This window comes from Arachis hypogaea, chromosome 4, assembly GCF_003086295.3.
Source record: "Arachis hypogaea cultivar Tifrunner chromosome 4, arahy.Tifrunner.gnm2.J5K5, whole genome shotgun sequence".
NCBI lineage: Eukaryota > Viridiplantae > Streptophyta > Magnoliopsida > Fabales > Fabaceae > Arachis > Arachis hypogaea.
In genome coordinates, this window is record NC_092039.1 from 29,677,936 (window position 1) to 29,699,040 (window position 21,105).

The 21,105-nt window shown below is 35.7% G+C and overlaps 1 long non-coding RNA gene across 1 annotated transcript; it reads left to right on the forward strand.

Moving 5' to 3' along the window:
• Nucleotides 1–15,819: 15,819 nt before the first annotated feature.
• On the forward strand, nucleotides 15,820–19,723 carry LOC112796591 (uncharacterized). Its single transcript, XR_003199286.3, has 4 exons — nucleotides 15,820–16,641; nucleotides 16,714–16,795; nucleotides 16,908–17,023; nucleotides 19,529–19,723. It is a non-coding gene; the product is annotated as an uncharacterized lncRNA (long non-coding RNA).
• Nucleotides 19,724–21,105: the final 1,382 nt, after the last annotated feature.

Sequence of the window (21,105 nt, forward strand, 5' to 3'; positions counted from 1 at the left end):
AGGCATCCTTCTGTAGGCAAACACGCCAGAAGGGCAAGTAAATGCTGTTTTCTCTTGGTCCTGAGGGTCTACTGCAATTTGGTTGTAGCCTGAATAGCCATCCAAAAAGCAGTAATAATCATGACCAGCTAGTCTTTCTAGCATTTGGTCTATGAATGGTAAAGGGAAATGATCCTTTCTGGTGGCTGTATTGAGCCTTCTATAGTCAATACACATACGCCACCCTGTGACTGTTCTTGTAGGAACCAGTTCATTTTTTTCATTATGAACCACTGTCATGCCTCCCTTTTTGGGGACAACTTGGACAGGGCTCACCCAGGGGCTATCAGAAATAGGATAAATAATTCCAGCCTCTAGTAATTTAGTGACCTCTTTCTGCACCACCTCCTTCATGGCTGGATTTAGCCTCCTTTGTGGTTGGACCACTGGTTTGGCATTATCCTCCAACAGGATCTTGTGCATGCATCTAGCTGGGCTAATGCCCTTAAGATCACTTATGGACCACCCAAGAGCTGTCTTGTGTGTCCTTAGCACTTGAATCAGTGCTTCCTCTTCCTGTGGATTTAAAGCAGAGCTTATAATCACTGGAAAAGTTTCACCCCCTCCCAGAAATGCATACTTCAGGGATGGTGGTAGTGGTTTGAGTTCAGGTTTGGGAGGCTTATCCTCCTCCTGAGGAATTTTCGAAAATTCCTTTGCTTCCTCTGGTTCTTCTTGATCAGGTTGAGCATCTTTGAAGATGTCCTCAAGCTCTGATTCTAGGCTTTCAGCCATATTGATCTCTTCTACCAGAGAGTCAATAATGTTAGCGCCCATGCAGTCATTTGGTGTGTCTGGATGCTGCATAGCTTTTACAGCATTCAACTTGAACTCATCCTCATTGACTCTCAAGGTTACTTCCCCTTTTTGTACATCAATGAGAGTTCGTCCAGTTGCTAGGAAAGGTCTTCCTAGAATGAGAGTTGCACTCTTGTGCTCCTTTATTTCCAGCACCACAAAGTCAGTTGGAAAGGCAAATGGCCCAACCTTGACAATCATGTCCTCAATTATGCCTGATGGGTGTTTAATGGAGCCATCAGCAAGTTGGAGGCATATCCGGGTTGGTTTGACCTCTCCAGTCAACCCAAGCTTTCTGATAGTGGATGTAGGTATTAGATTGATGCTTGCTCCAAGATCACATAGGGCTGTCTTGGTGTAAGCACCCTCTAATGTGCATGGTATCATAAAGCTTCCTGGATCTTGAAGCTTTTCTGGTAAGCTCTTTAATATGACTGCACTGCATTCTTCAGTGAGAAACACTTTTTCAGTTTCTCTCCAATCCTTCTTATGGCTTAAGATTTCTTTCATGAACTTAGCATAAGAAGGTATTTGCTCAAGTGCTTCTGCAAACGGAATCTTTATTTCAAGAGTCCTTAGATAGTCTGCAAAGCGGGCAAATTGCTTATCCTGCTCCGCTTGGCGGAGTTTCTGAGGATAAGGCATCTTGGCTTTATATTCTTCAACCTTAGATGCTGCAGGTTTATTCCTTACAGAAGTGGTTGAAGAAGCCTTGTTAGAGGGATTACTGTCAGCACTCTCAGGTGTCTGATCATCCATTGGCGTATGAACGCCAGGATTGGGTGGAAAATGGGCGTTTAACGCCAACTTTTCCCCCTTTTCTGGCGTTTGAACGCCAGAACTGGGCAAGGAATGGGCGTTTAACGCCAGCTTCCCTTCCCTTTCTGGCGTTTGAACGCCAATAACGTTCCTCTCTGGGCTCTTACTGTCCTCAGAGGGATTTTGAACAGTGGTTTGGTTATCCTCTGTCAATTGTTCCTTGTTTGGCTTTTTGCTCTTTTGAGCAGTGTTATTCAGTGTTTTCCCACTCCTCAGTTGAACTGCTTGACATTCCTCTGTTATCTGTTTAGATATTTGCTGTTTTACTTGATTCAACTGCAGTTCTATGCTCTTGTTAGCAACTTTAGTTTCATGGAGCATCTCTTTAAAGTCTGCTAACTGTTCTGTCATCAGGAGCAATTGTTGATTAAGCTCAATTATCTGTTCTTGAGGATTAGGGTCAGTGACTACTGCCATGACTTCCTCTTTTGGAGAGAACTCATTGCTAGAGTACAAATATTGGTTTCTAGCCACAGTGTCTATAAGCTCTTGAGCTTCTTCAATTGTCTTCCTCATGTGTATAGATCCACCAGCTGAGTGGTCTAAAGACATCTGAGCTTTTTCTGTAAGCCCATAGTAGAAAATGTCTAACTGTATCCACTCTGAAAACATTTCAGAGGGACATTTCCTTAGCATACCTCTATACCTCTCCCAAGCATTATAAAGGGATTCATTATCCTCTTGTTTAAAGCCTTGGATGTCCAGTCTTAGCTGTGTCATCCTCTTTGGAGGGTAAAAGTGATTCAGGAATTTGTCTGATAACTGTTTCCATGTCTTTATGCTTGCTGTAGGTTGGTTATTCAACCACCTTTTAGCCTGATCTTTTATAGCAAATGGAAACAGTAATAGTCTGTAGACATCCTGATCCACCTCTTTATCATGTACTGTGTCAGCAATTTGTAAAAACTGTGCCAGAAACTCAGTAGGTTCTTCCTGTGGAAGACCGGAATACTGGCAATTTTGCTGCACTATGATAATGAGTTGAGGATTTAGCTCAAAGCTGCTTGCTTTGATGGGAGGTGTACATATGCTACTCCCATATGCAGCTGTAATGGGGTTAGCATATGACCCCAGAGTCCTTTTGGACTGATCAATCCCACTTAGATCCATAATGGGTTGCAAATATATATATATATATATATATATATATATATATATATATATATATATATATATATATATATATATTTTAGATTAAACGAAAATAAAATAAAACAAAAGAAAATTAAAGTGAAAATTCGAAAATCAAAAAGAAAATAAGATCAAAGCAAATTGAGAACTGAATCAATTAGTTAATTAAAAAGATTTTGAAAATAGCAATTAAAGAGATATGATTGAAAAATTTTTATGAAAAAGATTTGATTTTTGAAAAGAGTAAAGAGAAAAACAACAAAAAGACACCAAACTTAAAATTTTTAGGAAATCAAACACTAATTTTCGAAAATTTTTAAGGGAAAAACACAAAGAGGACACCAAACTTAGAATTTTTATGAATCAAAAAGGGACTAAGAACATGCAAATTCGAAAATTAAAAGAAAAACAAAGGCATGCAATTGACACCAAACTTAAAATATGAAACTAGACTCAACTAAAAGACTCTAAACCAACAAAAATAAAACAGTCCTAATCTAAGCAACAAGATAAGCCGTCAGTTGTCCAAACTCAACAATCCCCGGCAACGGCGCCAAAAACTTGGTGCACGAAATTGCAATCACACTTTTGCAACTCCGCACAACTAACCAGCAAGTGCACTGGGTCGTCCAAGTAATACCTTGCGTGAGCAAGGGTCGATCCCACGGAGATTGTCGGCTTGAAGCAAGCTATGGTTATCTTGTAATTCTTAGTCAGGATATCAGAAATTATCAGGATTGATTGTGAAAGACAAAAGAACATGAAATGATTACTTGTTTTGCAGTAATGGAGAATAGGTTGAGGTTTTGGAGATGCTCCATCTTCTGAATCTCTGCTTTCCTACTGTCTTCTTCATCAAACACGCAAGGCTCCTTCCATGGCAAGCTGTATGTAGGGTTTCACCGTTGTCAATGGCTACCTCCCATCCTCTCAGTGAAAATGTTCCTATGCTCTGTCACAGCATGGCTAATCATCTGTCGGTTCTCGATCAGGCCGGAATAGAATCCAGTGATTCTTTTGCGTCTGTCACTAACGCCCCGCCTTCAGGAGTTTGAAGCTCGTCACAGTCATTCAATCATTGAATCCTACTCAGAATACCACAGACAAGGTTTAGACCTTCCGGATTCTCTTGAATGCCGCCATCAGTTCTAGCTTATACCACGAAGATTCCGGTTAAAGAATCCAAGAGATAACTACTTAATCTAAGGTAGAACGGAGGTGGTTGTCAGGCACACGTTCATAGTTGAGAATGATGATGACTGTCACGGATCATCATATTCATCCGGGTTAAGAACAAGTATTATCTTAGAATGGAAGCAAGTATGATTGAATGAGAAACAGTAGTAATTGCATTAATCCATCAAGACACAGCAGAGCTCCTCACCTCCAACCATGGGGTTTAGAGACTCATGCCGTGGAAAGTACACAAAGAAAGGTGTAAAGTGTCATGAGGTACTGATACAATGTCAAAAGATCCTATTAATAGTAAACTAGTAGCCTAGGGTATACAGAAATGAGTAAATGATGTAAAAATCCACTTTCGGGCCCACTTGGTATGTGCTTGGGTTGAGCAATGAAGCATTTTCGTGTAGAGACCTTTTTTGGAGTTAAACGCCAGCTTTCATGCCAGTTTGGGCGTTTAACTCCAAGTTTTATGCCAGTTCCAGCGTTAAACGCTGGAATTTCTGAGGCTGATTTGCCACGCCGGTTTGGGCCATCAAATCTTGGGCAAAGTATGGACTATCATATATTGCTAGAAAGCCCAGGATGTCTACTTTCCAACGCCATTGAGAGCGCGCCAATTGGGCTTCTGTAGCTCCAGAAAATCCACTTCGAGTGCAGGGAGGTCAGAATCCAACAGCATCTGCAGTCCTTTTTGGTCTCGGAATCAGATTTTTGCTCAGGACCCTCAATTTCAGCCAGAAAATACCTGAAATCACAGAAAAATACACAAACTCATAGTAAAGTCCAGAAAAGTGAATTTTAACTAAAAACTAATAAAAATATACTAAAAACTAACTAGATCATACTAAAAACATACTAAAAACAATGCCAAAAAGCGTATAAATTATCCGCTCATCAATTACACTTAGGAGTCAAAATTTCAAAAAGAATCATTTTGTCACTTCACATTCTCAGCGCCGGAACAATGACCGAAGGAACAACAACCGTCTGGATCCGAATTCAGAAGGGAAAACTAGTACTCAACCGGATGACTTAAGGTGCCCAAGATGCAAGAAGTACCATCCAAGCAAACCATGCAGGGCTGGATTAAACATATGTTACACGTGCGGGAGGCCAGGGCATGTATCTTGAAATTGTCCACACAAGAAAGGCTGGGATGCAATCGAATCTGATTTTCAGACCCGAGGTAATTATGAACCAGCAGTTGAATTTCTAACTTCCTTGCATACCATTAATATGTAATATTTGTTTGTGACGCATGACAAGTTTCAATAATCGTGAGGTCTAAGTCGATGAATAGTCGAATACTATTAGTTGTTGAGACGGAGTGATATTTAGTTAACTTAAAGGAGTGGTTAAGCTCTTGAAGGTTAAGGATCAAAGTGTCGTAACGGAAGCAGGTTGGATTATATCTACAGAATCAGGAGTGTTGAGGGCTACACAGAGTTATTATTTGAAATCCAATGACGGTGAAACTTTGAGGAAGAAGAATAGAGCGAATTCAACCTTAAGTTGTTAATTGTTAAGAGACAAGTGAAGATAAGATCGAATTCCTACTATGAGAAAGTTTTCGAGACAATTCTCAAAGTTATACCAGAATTTTCATCTTAGAGAGAAAGTGAGTTTGCGATAAACTTAGTGCCGGAAGCCGGGTTAACTTCAATTGCACCATGATAAAAGATAGGAGGCAGTTAAAGAAAGTAGCAGAAAAGAAAGCTAGTCGACCAAGAGTTTCCCTGTGGGAGGTACTAGTTATGTTAAGTGAAAAGGAAAGACAACAATAGGAATTTCCACACGAGAGTGAGGGTTCGCCAACTAATCTCCACGACTTAATCTAATATTTCTTTTATAGCTTACCTTGAAAAGCCAGATTCATCGTTTTTCTAATCCTGTTCCTTACATGAAGCTTATCTCTTTTGGAATAAGACTGAACTTATCTCGGTATAATCACGTAATCTTTGAATCTTGAAAACTCGCGGTGAGTGGAATTGTTCTTATTCGCAAACCGTGTTCTTCAAAATCAGCTGAGATTTCTTTGACTCTATATGCTCTGTTCTTTCTACCAAAGGTCCTTAATTTGAACTCTTTTCTTAGGATCCACCTAGGTTCTTCTTCTTGTGCATTCCATTGTTTCGGTACAACTCTGTTTGACCGTATACAAGATTTTCTTTCTGATTTCTCATGAACACTGTTCGTATTTTCTATTCGCCTTTCGAGCTTAATTTCTTTCTGAAAACCAACTTGAGCCTATACTAGTATCGCGTATGAATCCTAGCTGTAACCAGCAAGACGTTGATTCCGTAGAGCAAGACTATTGGACACAGAAGGTGAAACATGTAAGTGTGCACCATCAAAAGGAATTTTAGAGCTTTAAATTCTTGCCGACCGTAATGCCTATGAGTAAGTTAACGCACTACAATGCACCATCTGTATGGATGCCTGAATGCGAAGAAGCTTTAAAATCTCGAAAGAAAGATTAACTTTAGTGCCAGTATTTGTGATGCCCGAACCAAATAAACTACTCGGAATTATTGTGATGCATTATTAATGGGTTTAGGATGTGCGCGAATACAACATCGTGACGTGGTGACGGACACCATGAGCAAGAAGTTTCTAAGGATGTCAAAATTTGGTAAACAAAAGTAAAATCAAGAAGAGATTAAAGAAACAAAGAATGAGACTGGGAGGAATAAAGAAATGGATTTGAAAGTACAAGAAGAGATTAGTATGCCTAATGTAGAAAGTGGGAACGTAAACCATTGTCTAAAGCCTCAAGAACGAATTTTGACTCGACTGAGAATTACTAAAATGTATCACAATTTTGATAAAATAGGGTTGAGGGACCCAAAGCGATGGATAATTTGATGGCGCGTGTTACTGAACATCTGACACATTTGAAGATAAGGAACGAGTACCAAGAGTCATCCGAGATGTGGTAACCATGGAAAGGTTCACAATGAAAGTACAAAGGGATTACTACTAATTATGAAAGGAGTTATCGAGGACTAGGATAGGAAGTAATGTTGTTAGGTGATCATGGGTCAGTTAACCCAAATCCATTCTTCCCATTGGAGTAAACTATTTATCGAAGACATTAAACGAGACTATATATCAGAAAGAAGGTAAAGCTTCACGGTGCGCTAAATGCCTCTGCATTGATAAAAAACTAGAGAATCGAATACTTTAGTTCCTGAATTTGATAGCCAAGACAACGGAGAAGAGCTACGCGAATTCTAGTTAAGATTCTCACTATTATAAGCCGACAGAAGATTTATGCGAACCTAAAGAAAAGACTTTTCAAGTTTGAAGCAGAAAGATATGCATTTTTGAAAATTACATCAACAAACTAGAATTGAATGAGCAATCAAAAACTAAGGAGTTAAACACCGCTACGTTGATCCATTTCTATTTCTGGAGAGCACTGGTGGCTCGTGGCATATCAAATAATTTTTTTCTGCCGTTCCATTTGAACGTATTGGCAAACTCCACGTTTCGTAACTTCTGAAACATGCTTCTAAAACAAATTCATGTCTTACAACCAAAGTTAGTTTAAATGAAAGGAGATGAACGTTTAGAGTGATGAGGTTAGCTTCAAGAAAATCTGAGTATGCGGAAGGACTACCCACGCCTGTTTTCTGATAACTGAATCTGAATTTTGAGGGCAAAATTCTTAATTAGGTGGGTGTGATGTAAACTCCGCAAGATTAGCGAATAATTAATCAATAAATTAAATTTTAATAAAATAAATTAGAAATGTAAATTTTATATTAAAATAACATAAAACTAATTAAAATGAGAATTTTGACACTAATTTTAAAGAAATTGGCCAAAAATTAGACCGAATGGACCGAACCCGAAACGAACCCGTGGCCCAACTAGCTCATTAAATAAAATGAGCTGAAGATTCTTCTTCCCATTGCTGCATGCAAAACACGCTGGAAGCAAGCCAAACAACGGGAAGAACACCTTGAGTTCCAAAACCCTTGATTTCATTCAAATCCATGTAACTTTTTATCCGGAGCTCCGATCGCCACACCGTTTGTGGTCACGCGACAATGGTGTCGAGCTCTACAAATTCCGGTATATTGTAAGGTAAGAAAGTCATATTTTCTTCCCCAATTTCTCAGTTTCAGTTTCAATAATTCATGAGCAAAAATATTAAAATGGTTAAATTTTGGTGTTTATGATCAAATTAACTTAGTGGACTTGCTGAGTCTTGTTCCAATTTTTCTGTTGGTAAGGTGAGAATCCTAAAACTCTAGTTAATTCTTTAATTTTGTGTTTTAGGTATTGAATTTTGGGAATATGTTGTGATTATTATGTTAGGTGCATGTAAATATGTGATATGAGGCAATTGGATATGTTGGAAGCTTAATTGGAAGCTTGGTGAGAGTTCTACTTGATGGATTTTTGGTGATTGAGGCTTACAACTTTGCCTTGTGGGTTACCTTGGATGGATACGTGGAAATCGGCCAAGGTATGGTTTAGATTTTGCGTATTTAATATGTAATGTTTTGTGAAAACTTAGGCTAGACGACCCTAGGATATGTTGAAATGTGTAATTATGTTAATGTTTAGTAACTTTGATGGATTTATTAAATGATATTGAGAATGAGTAGTGATTGATGATTTTGTTGAAAGTGTGGTGTTGGTGTTTGATGATGAATTCAATTGAGTTTGATGGAAGTTGATTTAGTGTACTTGATATAAATTAGCAATTCTTAACGTAAATGTTGAGCCATTCATGAGAGTGGTGTGGAGTATTTATTGTTGGTAATTATTGAATAAAAGGGTTAAGTGTATATGTTGGTATGTGTGACAAAGTAATTATGTATATGCATGAGTATATTTGTCATTGATTTGGGTTGAGGAATTGTGAAAATGTATGTGTATATGTAGGGAGTTATTAGATGATTGAGAATATTAGGTGTAATGTGTTGTAAAATGAATGGAAGGTGTGGAGTTAAGTATTAGTAATGCTTTGGTTGTGAATTATTCAGGTATGGAATGAGATTTTGATAAAAATAGGGGTTTGGTAATTTTTGGAAAAAACTAATTTTTAATGAACTTCAGTGGTCTGTAACTCGAATCTCTAATTTTGGATGAAGATGAGATTTGTTTCAAATCAAAGAGGGTTTTATAAGCTTGAGAACAATATAAATTTTGTGGAAAATCGAATTCTGTAGAGGAAGTTATGGACGCCGGAAATCTTGTGAGAAAAACTGTAATTTTTAAAGTACAGCAGAATCAGGATTTCTGGTGTGTGCCTACGCACACTGATGTGCGCACACACCCAGCAGTAACAAAAATTTCACTTGTGCGTACGTACGCCTTTGTGCGCACGCACATCTCGTGTTTTATTGAAACGTGCATATGCACGCCATGGTTTGCACGCACACACAGGGGCATACATACTGCTGGTAGCGCTCACATAGGTGAGGTTGCACGCATACTAAGTAGTTCCTGACCGGTGTGCGCACGCATACTTGTATGCGTCCGCACACACTCTATTTTCCAGCATTTGTATTTTTATGATTCAAACATGGTCTCGAACCTTTAAACCTCTAATTTTATCCTTTTAACCCTAGATCTTATTAGTGAGCTTAGTAATTAGTTAAAGCTAAGAAATTGAGGTAACTTGGGAATGAAGAAAAGAGGTAAATCAGATAAATTATAAGAGAATGATGTGAAGGTTAAAAGAAGTTATGTTGCCATGGCTATGATGAATGATTACATGGTGAATATGAATGCTTATGAATATTATGCGGCTTATGAAATTAATGATATATGAGATACAAATTTTTCTAGGTAACAGAACCATGGCTTGCTACCATGTGTTCCAGGTTGAAACTCGATACTCTCTTGACCCTACGTCATAAGGGTGACCAGGCACATATAAATCTCGGAAATGGATATCCCTATTGAGTAAGTTATATATGAATGAATGAATGTATAAATTATGAATGAAATGAGAAAATCTATGCATAGACTCATGGGGATGCGCGACGAGGGACATTCTAAGGGTTTCGGACTTGTCTGGTTGGCTGGATAACCGAAAGATGAGCCTCATCAGCCATAGGACAGAAATACATCATGTGCATTCTGTTTGTTTTGTCTGTTATGCATTACTTGGGATTGCCTAACTGAATATATAATATGCTAATTGTTATATTTGCTACCTGCACTATCTATTTTCTACTTGTGCTTGAAATTGTTTGGTTGTTTGTCTCTGCTAAATCATTGGTGATGGAGGAGTGGAGGAAAGGTGGATCGGTTCGGTGTTATAGTTAAGTTTAAGTAGATACGTTTAGAATTCCATAGAATGCCTACCCTTTTTATGGCTTCTGTTTAGAATTAATCTTTATAACTGAGTGTTGGCATTCCTAGGACCTTATATATGATATGCGTGGTACCTTTACCATGCTGATAACCTCCGGTTTTCACCCCATACTGTGTTGTTATTTTCAGATGCAGGTCGAGAGGCTTCTCGCTAGGCGTCTGGATTCCTGAAGCGGAGTAGTCCCTGGGTTCTTTTTATTATCAGTTTATGTATATATATACTTAGCTACTTAGCTTTCTCTCCAAGAAACTTGATTATTTTGTTCCTCATAGAGGTTAAAGGAGAGCTAAGGTTTTATTTTTGTATTTTGGGTATTATGGGATACTTGTATATGTATGTATATGTTCTCCGGCCAGCCTTGGCTTCGCAAGCTAAGGCAGGAGTTAGTTATGCTGTATTCTTGGCTATCTATCTACTCTTTCGCTTATTCATATCTATGATCTTTAGGTTTCTTAGCACACAAGTTATTCCGTTTCCTGAATGTTGCGCTCTATATTTTGCGATTTTCTTTTACCCATCTTTCAAGGCTCCTAGTATATGATATTTTTCTACTATTATACGTATATATTTTATTTAGAGGTTCATAACGCCACACTACCTCTGTTCTACAGCTTAAGCGTAAAGCTCTGTGTAGTATGATGTTATAAATAACATTATTTTTTGTCTTTGATATTGAATTTCGTGAGATTACTTAACTCCTCTATCAGTGATCTCTTTTCAAAATATACTTATGTGACACATTAAACTCTAATATATCCTTCATTTAATTTTTATAAATAAAAATAATTTTAAAAATATTAATATTACTTAGTTTTACACAATAAATTTAGCTAATATATTTAAGAAAAATAATAAAGGAACTAAGCTGCTTTGACAATCATCCTTAAAAGATAATAAAACTCTCAATAAAAAAGAATTTGCCAATTCTAATTGATGCTTAATAGATAAATCAACAGTTTAGCATATCATGTAGATTTATTTTGTTAATACAAAAAAAAATATTGACAACTAGACTAATTAGTCTCATAAAAATAAAAATCAATGACTAAAAAAGTTTTTGTTTTTATTGAAAATCTCGTTTTTTTTAAGTAATGGTCAGGACTGTCTAAGTTTCTATTTTTTTTTTCAATAAGTAAAGTTTGGATTCGTCTAAAGTAATTAAGCAAATGCATTTTGAACGTGTTTGATGTGATTAAGTCCAAATTGAATAAGAAATTAACTTTTGTTTTTTCTTTTAAAAGTAACTTATTAAAATTAATTTTTAAAAGTCACTTTTACTATATTTGATAAAATTAAATTAAAAATCATTTTTAATAAATATAAACAAACTAAATAATTCTACTTAGTCTTTCAAAGATTAGTCTTTGAATAAATCTAATTAATTAATTGAATTAATTTTTAAAAATTCAATCTCTTATTTTATAGACAAGTAATACCAAGTGATAAATTTTAATCTTAAAATTACTCAATTTTCAACTGTTTTAAATTCTCTTATATCAATTAAGCTAAAATAGCATTTCCATCACTTAGGATGCCGCTCAATATATACATTGGAGAGTGGACACATCTATTTTTTTGAGTTGAGATTTGATTATGATATTGTTTTGTAATTTTAGGTTTGATTTAATTATAATTTTGATTGGGTTATAATTTTTAAATTTTAATTTAAATAATTAAATTTTAGAATTTTTATATTTATACTATAAATATTAAAGAGAAAATATATAAAACATTAAATTTATGTATGTATTTGTTGTAATTATTTATTTGAATTCATATAAAGAAACTGAAAAACACTAATTTTATTGGATATTTAATTAAATTCTTATTTAAAACATCTCCTTTTCTCTACTCAGCCAAAATTTTAATTGAAAACATATATTTTACAAATTCAATATACTTTTTCTGTATATAAACCAATGAAAAATTAGCATTTATCAATTGTGTTTGTAAACCAAAAATAAATCCAAAATGAGCTTGAACTGGTTTAAAAATGATACTTAAATGTGTAGGCAAATGTAAATTTGGATGCCGAGATAAACAATTGAAAACTTTTTTTGTAAAAAAAAATGAAATAAAAGAAAATGTATAATTGGTGGATGAAGGTAACCAGCTATATGTCTTTGTTGTTTGTTCCAAGAATTATACTGACAGAGATTTGCGGATTTATACTGATAGTGATTTATCCATGAATCAAAATTATCTAATTAGAGTCATTGAGCTAGTAAAATGAGGACAAAAAAAGAGCTGTTATGTGCCCCATGAACCATATGATTAAAAGAAGTACCAGCTAAGTAGACTTGCCCATAAAATTAAAGATTGCAATAAATTCGTTGTTTCAAATTGGACAAACATAATGTACAGTAACAGAATATGCAAATTGTACAAAGAAAAAAAGAGGAAAAACAATCAATAAAAAAGGACGGATAAGATCAACAATTATTGGATTCAGTATAAAGAGGAAAGGGTCCATCTACTGTACAGATACATTTTTGTACATATTTATAGATTTTGATTTAAAAGCGTATCACTAAAAGTGTTGTTTAAAGAGAAAGTGTTACCCTTAATCGTTAACTTGGCTCTGATACCAATTTTTAAAGTCGTCTTTTCTTTTAATTTCTTTTTCGAAATTTCTATTAACTCTTCAAATAATTTGCCAATTCATAATAAAAAGTATTGATCGTATTACTAGTATTTATAATTCTGATTTTTATAGTTTTTCAATCTTGTTTTAGTTTATAATATTCCTTTTTGCATGGATTATTGTATATAAAATCTTTTATCTGTTTGTCTTTTTCTTTAATATAATTTCTTAAATCCTCAAAAACTTCTTTTATTTCTATACTTTCTGTTGTTTCCAAATATCTTTTTAATTTTTCAACTTCATTTTCCATTTTTTCTTTTAACAGCTTTAATTCTTTTAATTCATAATATGGTTTTCCAGGCATTTATAATTTTTTTAAGTTTAACTCCAACTTGTTTATATTTATTCTTATTTCTATCTTTTTTATTATAAGGTCATCAATTTTGATCTGAAGATTATTTAATTCCCTTTTATACTCCTTTATTTTACTTTTTAAATTTTTTGCCCTTTTTCTTTTTATTTTATTTTCTGGTCTTTCAATCTTTGTATGCTTCATTATTTATCTTAGAATTTCTGCAAATTCTGTCATCGATTCATCACTATTTTCTAGAGATTCTATTAATTTTTCTAGCTCTTCGACTTCTCTTTTTAACTTGTCATAGATTATTTTTAGAGATTCAAATGCTCTTTGATTTATTTCAGAAAACTGTAAATAATTCAACCGATTTTCTCTTTCAAAGAGCTCTTGTTTCTTGCCTTGATAAGTTACATATATTTTTTCTTTATTTATTGTCATAATTTAATGTTTAGGGTTTCATTTAATTTTTCGACCTTTTTTGTTAATTCTTTTATTTCAGAATTTTCTTCTTTAATCTTTAACTTGGATAAACTTAAAGGGCTATTAATTTTAGATTCTCTTATTTGAAAATTCGATGAAACTAATTTTCCTGATGGTTCTTTTAATAATAGAACTGGGTTTTCAATAGCTTTATATTTTGGTATTTCTGTTTTTACAATTTTCTGAAATAATTCATCAACATAAATTCTTTCTCTGTTTTTAAATATTATACTATGATGGCTATTTGTTAAAGCATAATTTATTGCATATGTAATTGAAAAAGGTTCATCGTCTTATTCCATTAGATTCCTTCTATGAAATTTATAAGTCAAACTTATAGATCTTCCAAGGTTTTCAGTTGATAAAGGTATAGCATATCCAAGATGGGCATTGAATTTAACATTTACGTTTGCCAAGTTTCCATGAACAATTCCAATTATTTGATCTATTGGGTCATCAGTAATTCTTTTGTCACAGATTGCTAAGCTTATTGGTGAATTAATTCCTTTCATATATGTAGATTTGATTAAGACTTGTATAGTACTAATATGAATCCATCCAATTTTAGATCTTTTTTGTTGATCCTTAATTTTCTCAATCTGTTTACTCAATTCTTCATCATTTATCAAAGCTATTTCAAGTTCTCCATTGGCGGATTTTATCTTTATAGGGACTTCAAGTTGAATTTTTCCATAGTATATTATATTTTTTCTATTAAAAACTTCTTTTAAAAGATTTTGTTTATTAAAACTTTCATTTGATTTGAGATTTAATTCTGTTTTTAGAACAGCCTGTTTTTCATTATCTAATAAAGCAGTTAATCTATAATAATCAGATTCTTCTGTTAATTCTAAGCTTTCTAAATAATTCATAACTAAGAGATTAGGATAAAGGCGTACCTTTCTAGAGAAAAACTTCCTTTATTTAGTATATTTTACATAAGATATTTTTTATCTCCAGAGGGGAGATTGTAGATACTAACTCCAGAGGGGAGTTTAGAATTGGTTTTCCCTAAGAGAATTCTTCTTCAAACTATAGAATCGCCTCGGCAGCTTCTTCCTTGCTCTCCTAGCATATGAGTACTCTTAGCCTCCTGCTTTCTATGGTTTGATGATTTCTACAATTGTCTAAGCATCCTATTTATAATAGTTGGGTTTGATGGACAATTCCTATCCGTACCCTTCTTATGACGTCATTGCTTACGTCATTGTTTGTTTTCTTGCACCAGCTACATTGTTGGTGCTCTATGACCTAAGTGCTTACGTCACTATGTAATAATGTTAAGAGATGCTTCAGATGCACTGTCCTCCTCTTTTATCATGTGACCTTCAGATGCATTGTCTTCTTCCTTCATCATGTGAGTTGATTCCGTTTTATTATTGCTTTTTTTCAAATATCTCTGAGGCACATAGCTGGCACTTGTGGTCTTCTCTGTCTTTTATCAAATAGCAGAGATTCCTCTTTATCCCTTCAGGAAGCTTTTCTAAAAATCCAGATAAGTTGTAGAATGCTGATTCAAATTTCACCAAGAGTCTTATCTCTCTTTCTTCAATTTCATTTCTTTTACTGGACACAAGCAGAGTATTTCTACTTTTATAATTAATCCTTGTGTGAGATTTGTAAGACCCAAAACTTTTGAAAAGTCTTATTATGATCAAGTCTCAAATCATATAGTTATTTGTAGCCTTAATTTCAGAAATTATTTTATTAAAGATAATTAAGGCAAGTTTTGATTTATTGAATTTGAGATGAGTTATGATTATTATCCAATTTCACAATTATTGGATTATTTTCTATATTTAAAGTATAAAGTTGATAGTTGTGAAATAATAAGGATTTTCATATGGTTTGGATTAAATAATTAATATTTTAAAATAGTAATACTACTATTTTGGAAAAATAAAGGATTTAATTATATCATTTTTAATTATTTAATTTGGGCATTTTATTGAAAATAATTTGTAAAATTGATGAGTAAATTGTATTTTCTATATACAATTAGTGTTGGATTTAATTTGGGTATCAATTACTATATTATTCCCAATTTTATGTGAAATTACTAAAATGCCCCTAACTCTAGTTTTCAGAAAAAGAAACCCTAGCCCCCCAAACCCATACAGCCGCAGCTGCTGCCCCTCTTCCTTACCCCCATCATCACTCACCTACAAGCAAACCTAACACAGATACAAGTGAAACCCATAGCAGCGCCAAAATCAAAGAAGGAAAGGGAGAAGAGGGCTAACGGGAAGGGAGAAAAAGGGGACGGAGGCCGCTGCCCAATCCGTGCCGCCGTTGCCCTCGTCACGCCGCGCCGCCAGTGTCACGTGGCCGTGCTTCTGCCACAGTCCGACGCGTTTTGCCTGCGCCATCACTCGCGCTCATCGCCGTCCAGCTGTCGGCGCGAGCTTGTGGTCGTCGAGGAGTCGGTGTCGCGTCCTGATCGCCGTCGTGCTCTGTTGCCACGAGGTTGCCGTTGATGTCCGCCGTCGTCCTCGCCGTGGAGCTCGTCACCGTTTCTGCTCATGGTGGTCGGCACTGATTGGTTCCGCCGCTGCTGGGAGGAGACGCGTCTGGGAGATAGAACCTGGAAGGGAAGCTGCTGCTGAAGGGAACCTTTTCTGTCGCTGCCGCCGTGATGAGCACAACCGCCGCGCCTGGTCACCTCTGTGAAGCCACTGCCTCCGTCACTGTCACCGGCAAGGAGAGAGTAGTGCGGGAAGAACAGAACGCGATGGAGGAGAAGCCCACCTTCGCCACTGCTTTTCACTGCCGCCTACCTCCGCCTTTACTGACCTGCTGCTCCGCGGTGCTTGGCTGGCGCTTCTGATACTGTCGACGGAGTTCTGAGGCCACTGGAACCACCGCCGGAGCTTCTGGCTACTTCTGTCGTCGCCGGAAAAGTTGCCGGTAAGGGTTTCATTTGAGGTTTCTGCTTTTTTGGTTTTCGAGATAGTTTTAATGTTGCGCGATTTTCTATAGTTGATCCACCGGGGCTTCTGGCCACCGCCGGAGCTGTTGCCAGGGCCGGTTTGAAATGCAGCTGCTTTGTTTTGTTGTTCTGGTAAGAGATTATGCTTCGAAAGCCCTACGTTAATGTCTCGTATGTTTATTAAAGCCTATACGTTATTAATGTTTCTAGAGTTTAGTAACTGAGGTTGTTTGTTGTAAACTAGAGTCGATTATGCTGCTGCAAATATGTGTGGGGCTGTGCTTTGAAGTTGCCGTTGGTTTTGAGTCGAGGCGAATGGATTTCTGAGAGACGTTTGGAGTATAGTTTCAATTTGTCAAGGTAGGGGCGCTTTCCAAAAACTATGTTTTGTGTATTGGAATTATTACATATGGATACTGATGTGAGATATTGTGTATTTGGTGATTGTATCTGCCTTATGTATTATTTGATTGACTTGAATGATTATGGATGTTGGTTTGGCTGAGTTGTTATGCGGCTTTGTGAAATATAATGTTTTGAAATTGATTCTTTAAAGATTTGAAATCTGAGTTTAATCCGTTGAGGATTGGTTTGAATTGAGTTAATTATTGTGATGATGTGAAACGTCGAATGCACTTTTGAATTCAGCCTGGTTTACTTTAATCGACTTGGTTTTGGACAAATGATTTGTTATTGAGCCGTTTCTTTAAAACTTTGGAAATGAGTTAAATCAGTTGATATTGAGTTGATTTTGAAATGGTTTCCTTGAGATATGCCACTGAGGCGACTGTTGGATTTAGCTTGCTTTTGAATTGATTTCTGGTTTTGAGCTGTAGAAAAGGAATGAGAAACGGTTTAGTTGGGACCCGAACCGGGTGGCAAAAGTCCAAGTTTTAGGGGAGATGTTGCCAAAATTTTTATAAAATCCGAGTCTTTATTGAAATATTGTATGAAATAATGATGAGTTAAAGACTTCTACTATTCTATTTGAATTATCAAGAAAATGATGATTCATGCCTTTGAAATGAGTTATTAAAAAGGAAACTGTGATTTAGTCTTGTTTCTCAAGAAATGTATTACATTTCGTTTGTGAACAAGTTATTTAAATAAAACTTATGCTTTAAGGCCGTTGGAATGTGAAAAAGGTTTAGGCCTTCGAATTTGACTTGGGGTTTTCAATTAAAGAAGTTTCAATGGTTTTGAAAGGATCCGAGTGTCTATTGACAAGTCTCATTTTAAAGTGTTTTCGGAAAGGTTTTAAGTACTCCTCGAGTTTTGAATTTTTGCAAGACTAAAACAGTTTCTGAGCAGTTGAAACGCTTTAGAATTCCTCATGGGGTTGAAGCTGGTTTTTGTTTAAGTAAAGGGAAAAGCCTTTGAAAGAAGTGAATGATCACGTGACTCGGTTTGGCTTAGATTCTATTTTATTACTCAAATCAGGAAGCCAAGGTTTTTAATGAATTTAAATGAACTTGGCGAAATGAGTTATGTTATTCTCCCCTAAAGACTTGGGACTCTGCCGAGGACCCTTTGTTATAAAATCCCATTGTTGTATGGGTGCTTTTGAATACTTTGAAATAAATCCTTAACTTGCCATGGTTTTGGAAGTTTTGGAAAGAGAATGCCAAGAGTGGCTTTGTTTTAAAAGGGGGAACTCACTTTGAGTAAATTTAACTTATGAGCCTGAGATGATTTGAGAAACGAGATTTCTAAAGCCAAGGCTGAAAAGAGTTCAAACTTGATTTCAAAGTGAAATGAATAGAGAAAATGATTTATGGCTTAAATGCCGATTTCATGAATTTGATGATTTTGAATGTGGAAGTGCTGTTTTGTTGTGAGCCAGAATGGGTGTGTATGATTATGAGTATTGGCTGGTTCTGGATTGAACCGTGAGCCGGAATGGCTGTGTATGCTATGAATATTGGCTGGTTCTGGACTGAACCGTGAGCCGGATGGTTGAGATGGATGTTGATCCACGGATGAGAATGAATGCATGTATATGCTGAATTATTGATAATTGTGATTTGCACTTCCACTATCTGAGATACGAGTTTCCCTGGGTAGTAGCAGTGGCTAGCCACCACGTGCTCCAGGTTGAGACTTGATACTCTGTTGACCCTATGTCGTAAGTGTGGCCGGGCACTGTGAAAGTCCCGGATGAGGTCGCCCCCGTAAATATTCACGAGTGAAGGTGATGGATATGAATCATGATTATGATCAAGTTTATGATGAGTATAACTCGAGTTGGGGATGCGCGACAGAGGGACAGTCCAATGGTTAGCTACTAGGACTTGTCGGGTTGGCTCTATAACCGACAGATGATATCATCAGCCACTAGGGACAGGCATGCATCATATGCATCTATGTGACATTGTTTGGGTATGCATATTATACTTGGTTTGCCTATGTGATTAACTGCTAATTGTTCTACTTGCAATAACTGTTTGTTTGTGTTTGCATCTTCCTACTTGTGTTTGCGTCTGGAACTCTGTTGGATTGTGGTGGATTGGTTGTGGTTGGATTGTTTGGGCCTAGGGCCGTGGTTGAATGAGATGGACCGATGGTTGATTTCAGTTTTGTGGTTCTGGTTTGGAATAAGATATGAAAGGTTATTTTGTTTCAGTATAGATAAACCTTTTTGAAATGCTTTGATGTTTTGAGAATTGAACAGTTCCTCTTTCAGAAAAAAATTTCTGACTTTACCTTTATTCTAAACTGTTGTTTTTTAAAAGAGGCATAAGATAGTTATTAATCACTGGTACGGTTTATCTTCATGTATCCTATTACAGTAATTCCCAAAAACCCTCTATTGAGAACCCTTTCGAGGATGATGTTCTCACCCCCTACATTTTTTTCCCCTTTCAGGATTTGGGCGCAGAAGTTATGAAGAGTTTAATTATTTGTTATTGAGATGCTCTGTATTGCTTTAGATTATTATTTTGTACCCTCGCTTTTATCTTGATATATTCTGTGAGAGGGATAGGAATTGTACTGGATAATGTTTGTAACATTATTTATATATATGTATGTATATATATATGGATGTACTTTTTATGAGTTTCTGTAAGTTGTATGGTATGTATGGACGTACGTTGTATGGCGAAAGTATTTTTGGGAATGGTATTGCGGTTTAAAGTTTTTAAACAGGCTCATATTTTAGTATTAAATAGTATAAGTGTCGTCGTAATGTCCGAGCTATCAGAGTTGCGCAGCCGGAAGCGTGAGCTTTGGTAGTTAGGGTGTTGCATTATGGTATCAGAGCAGTTCTTCCTGTAGAGCCTGAGGAATGGACTGACTATGCTTCAATTGCATACTCTGAGTGTTTGTCATGTATTAGGTCTTGTTGAATGACGAGAATTAGAGCTTTATGCACATGACGGTCTATTGATTAACGCTATTAGTCTCGCATTGCATGATTCTTGGTATTAAGTTTGGCCGGCTTAATACTAGTGAATTATGTATATGAAGGCACTAATGGGTTATCATAGATGATATACGAGTTATGAGTAAAGCGAATCGTGGGTTTTGGGAACGTTAGAAACTATTTCTCAAGGATAATCAGTTGTGTATCTTGGATTTTGTTCGAGTCGACCTGTTCTTTCATGTCCTAACTTGAAGTTCTTGTTTGCTACTCCTCTTGAAAAGTAGTTTGATGTTTCAACTTTATTCCTTTATTCGTATGCATTCTTGTTTGATCTTAAGTGCATATGCTTGTTTGAAATCCTTGTTGTATCTTTCTTTCTCTGTTTGAGTTCTTTTGATTCATGTATCCTTTGATATAGCTTTGAACTTGTCTCGATGCGCTGTGCCTTTTAACTCCGAATTTCGAGTCCATTCTTGGAGAAATTGTTGATTCAGTTTTTCTCTTATTTGACAGTGATTACAACCAATTTTGAGATTTTTATAAAAATTGCTGTTAAAAAGATATATACTTACCTATGTGTGCAACTTTGAAGATTTTTTTTTATATACAGTTTAACAACTATTTATTTCTAATACCTCGCTTGTGCTTTTATTGGTTTATGGAACTGCATTTACTTTAAATTACAAATTGACTTTCTAGCAATTTTACTATAGTTCCAATGCACATCTTCATTTGATTATGTATTTGAATATTTTCAAAATTTTGAAAAGAAAGGATTTACCACTTTTGTCTGGGTTGAGTTTCGTTTGATGAACTACACTTGATTTATTTTTGTTTGAGTTTGATTTAGCATACCACATTGTTTATGTCATTGCTACTTCTTTTGAAAATGTTGGATTCATGGCTTTCTTCTTATGAACGGACTAAATTCTCTCTTAAGCCTCCCATCTCTACGGACGCCATACTCGACTTTGTCTTTAACTAATCTTTTGCATCTTGTGAACATTACGATTGGTTTTGGTTCTCCTTCTCTTGTAAATTTCATCATTATGTGAATCATTTTGATTCGTTTCAAATT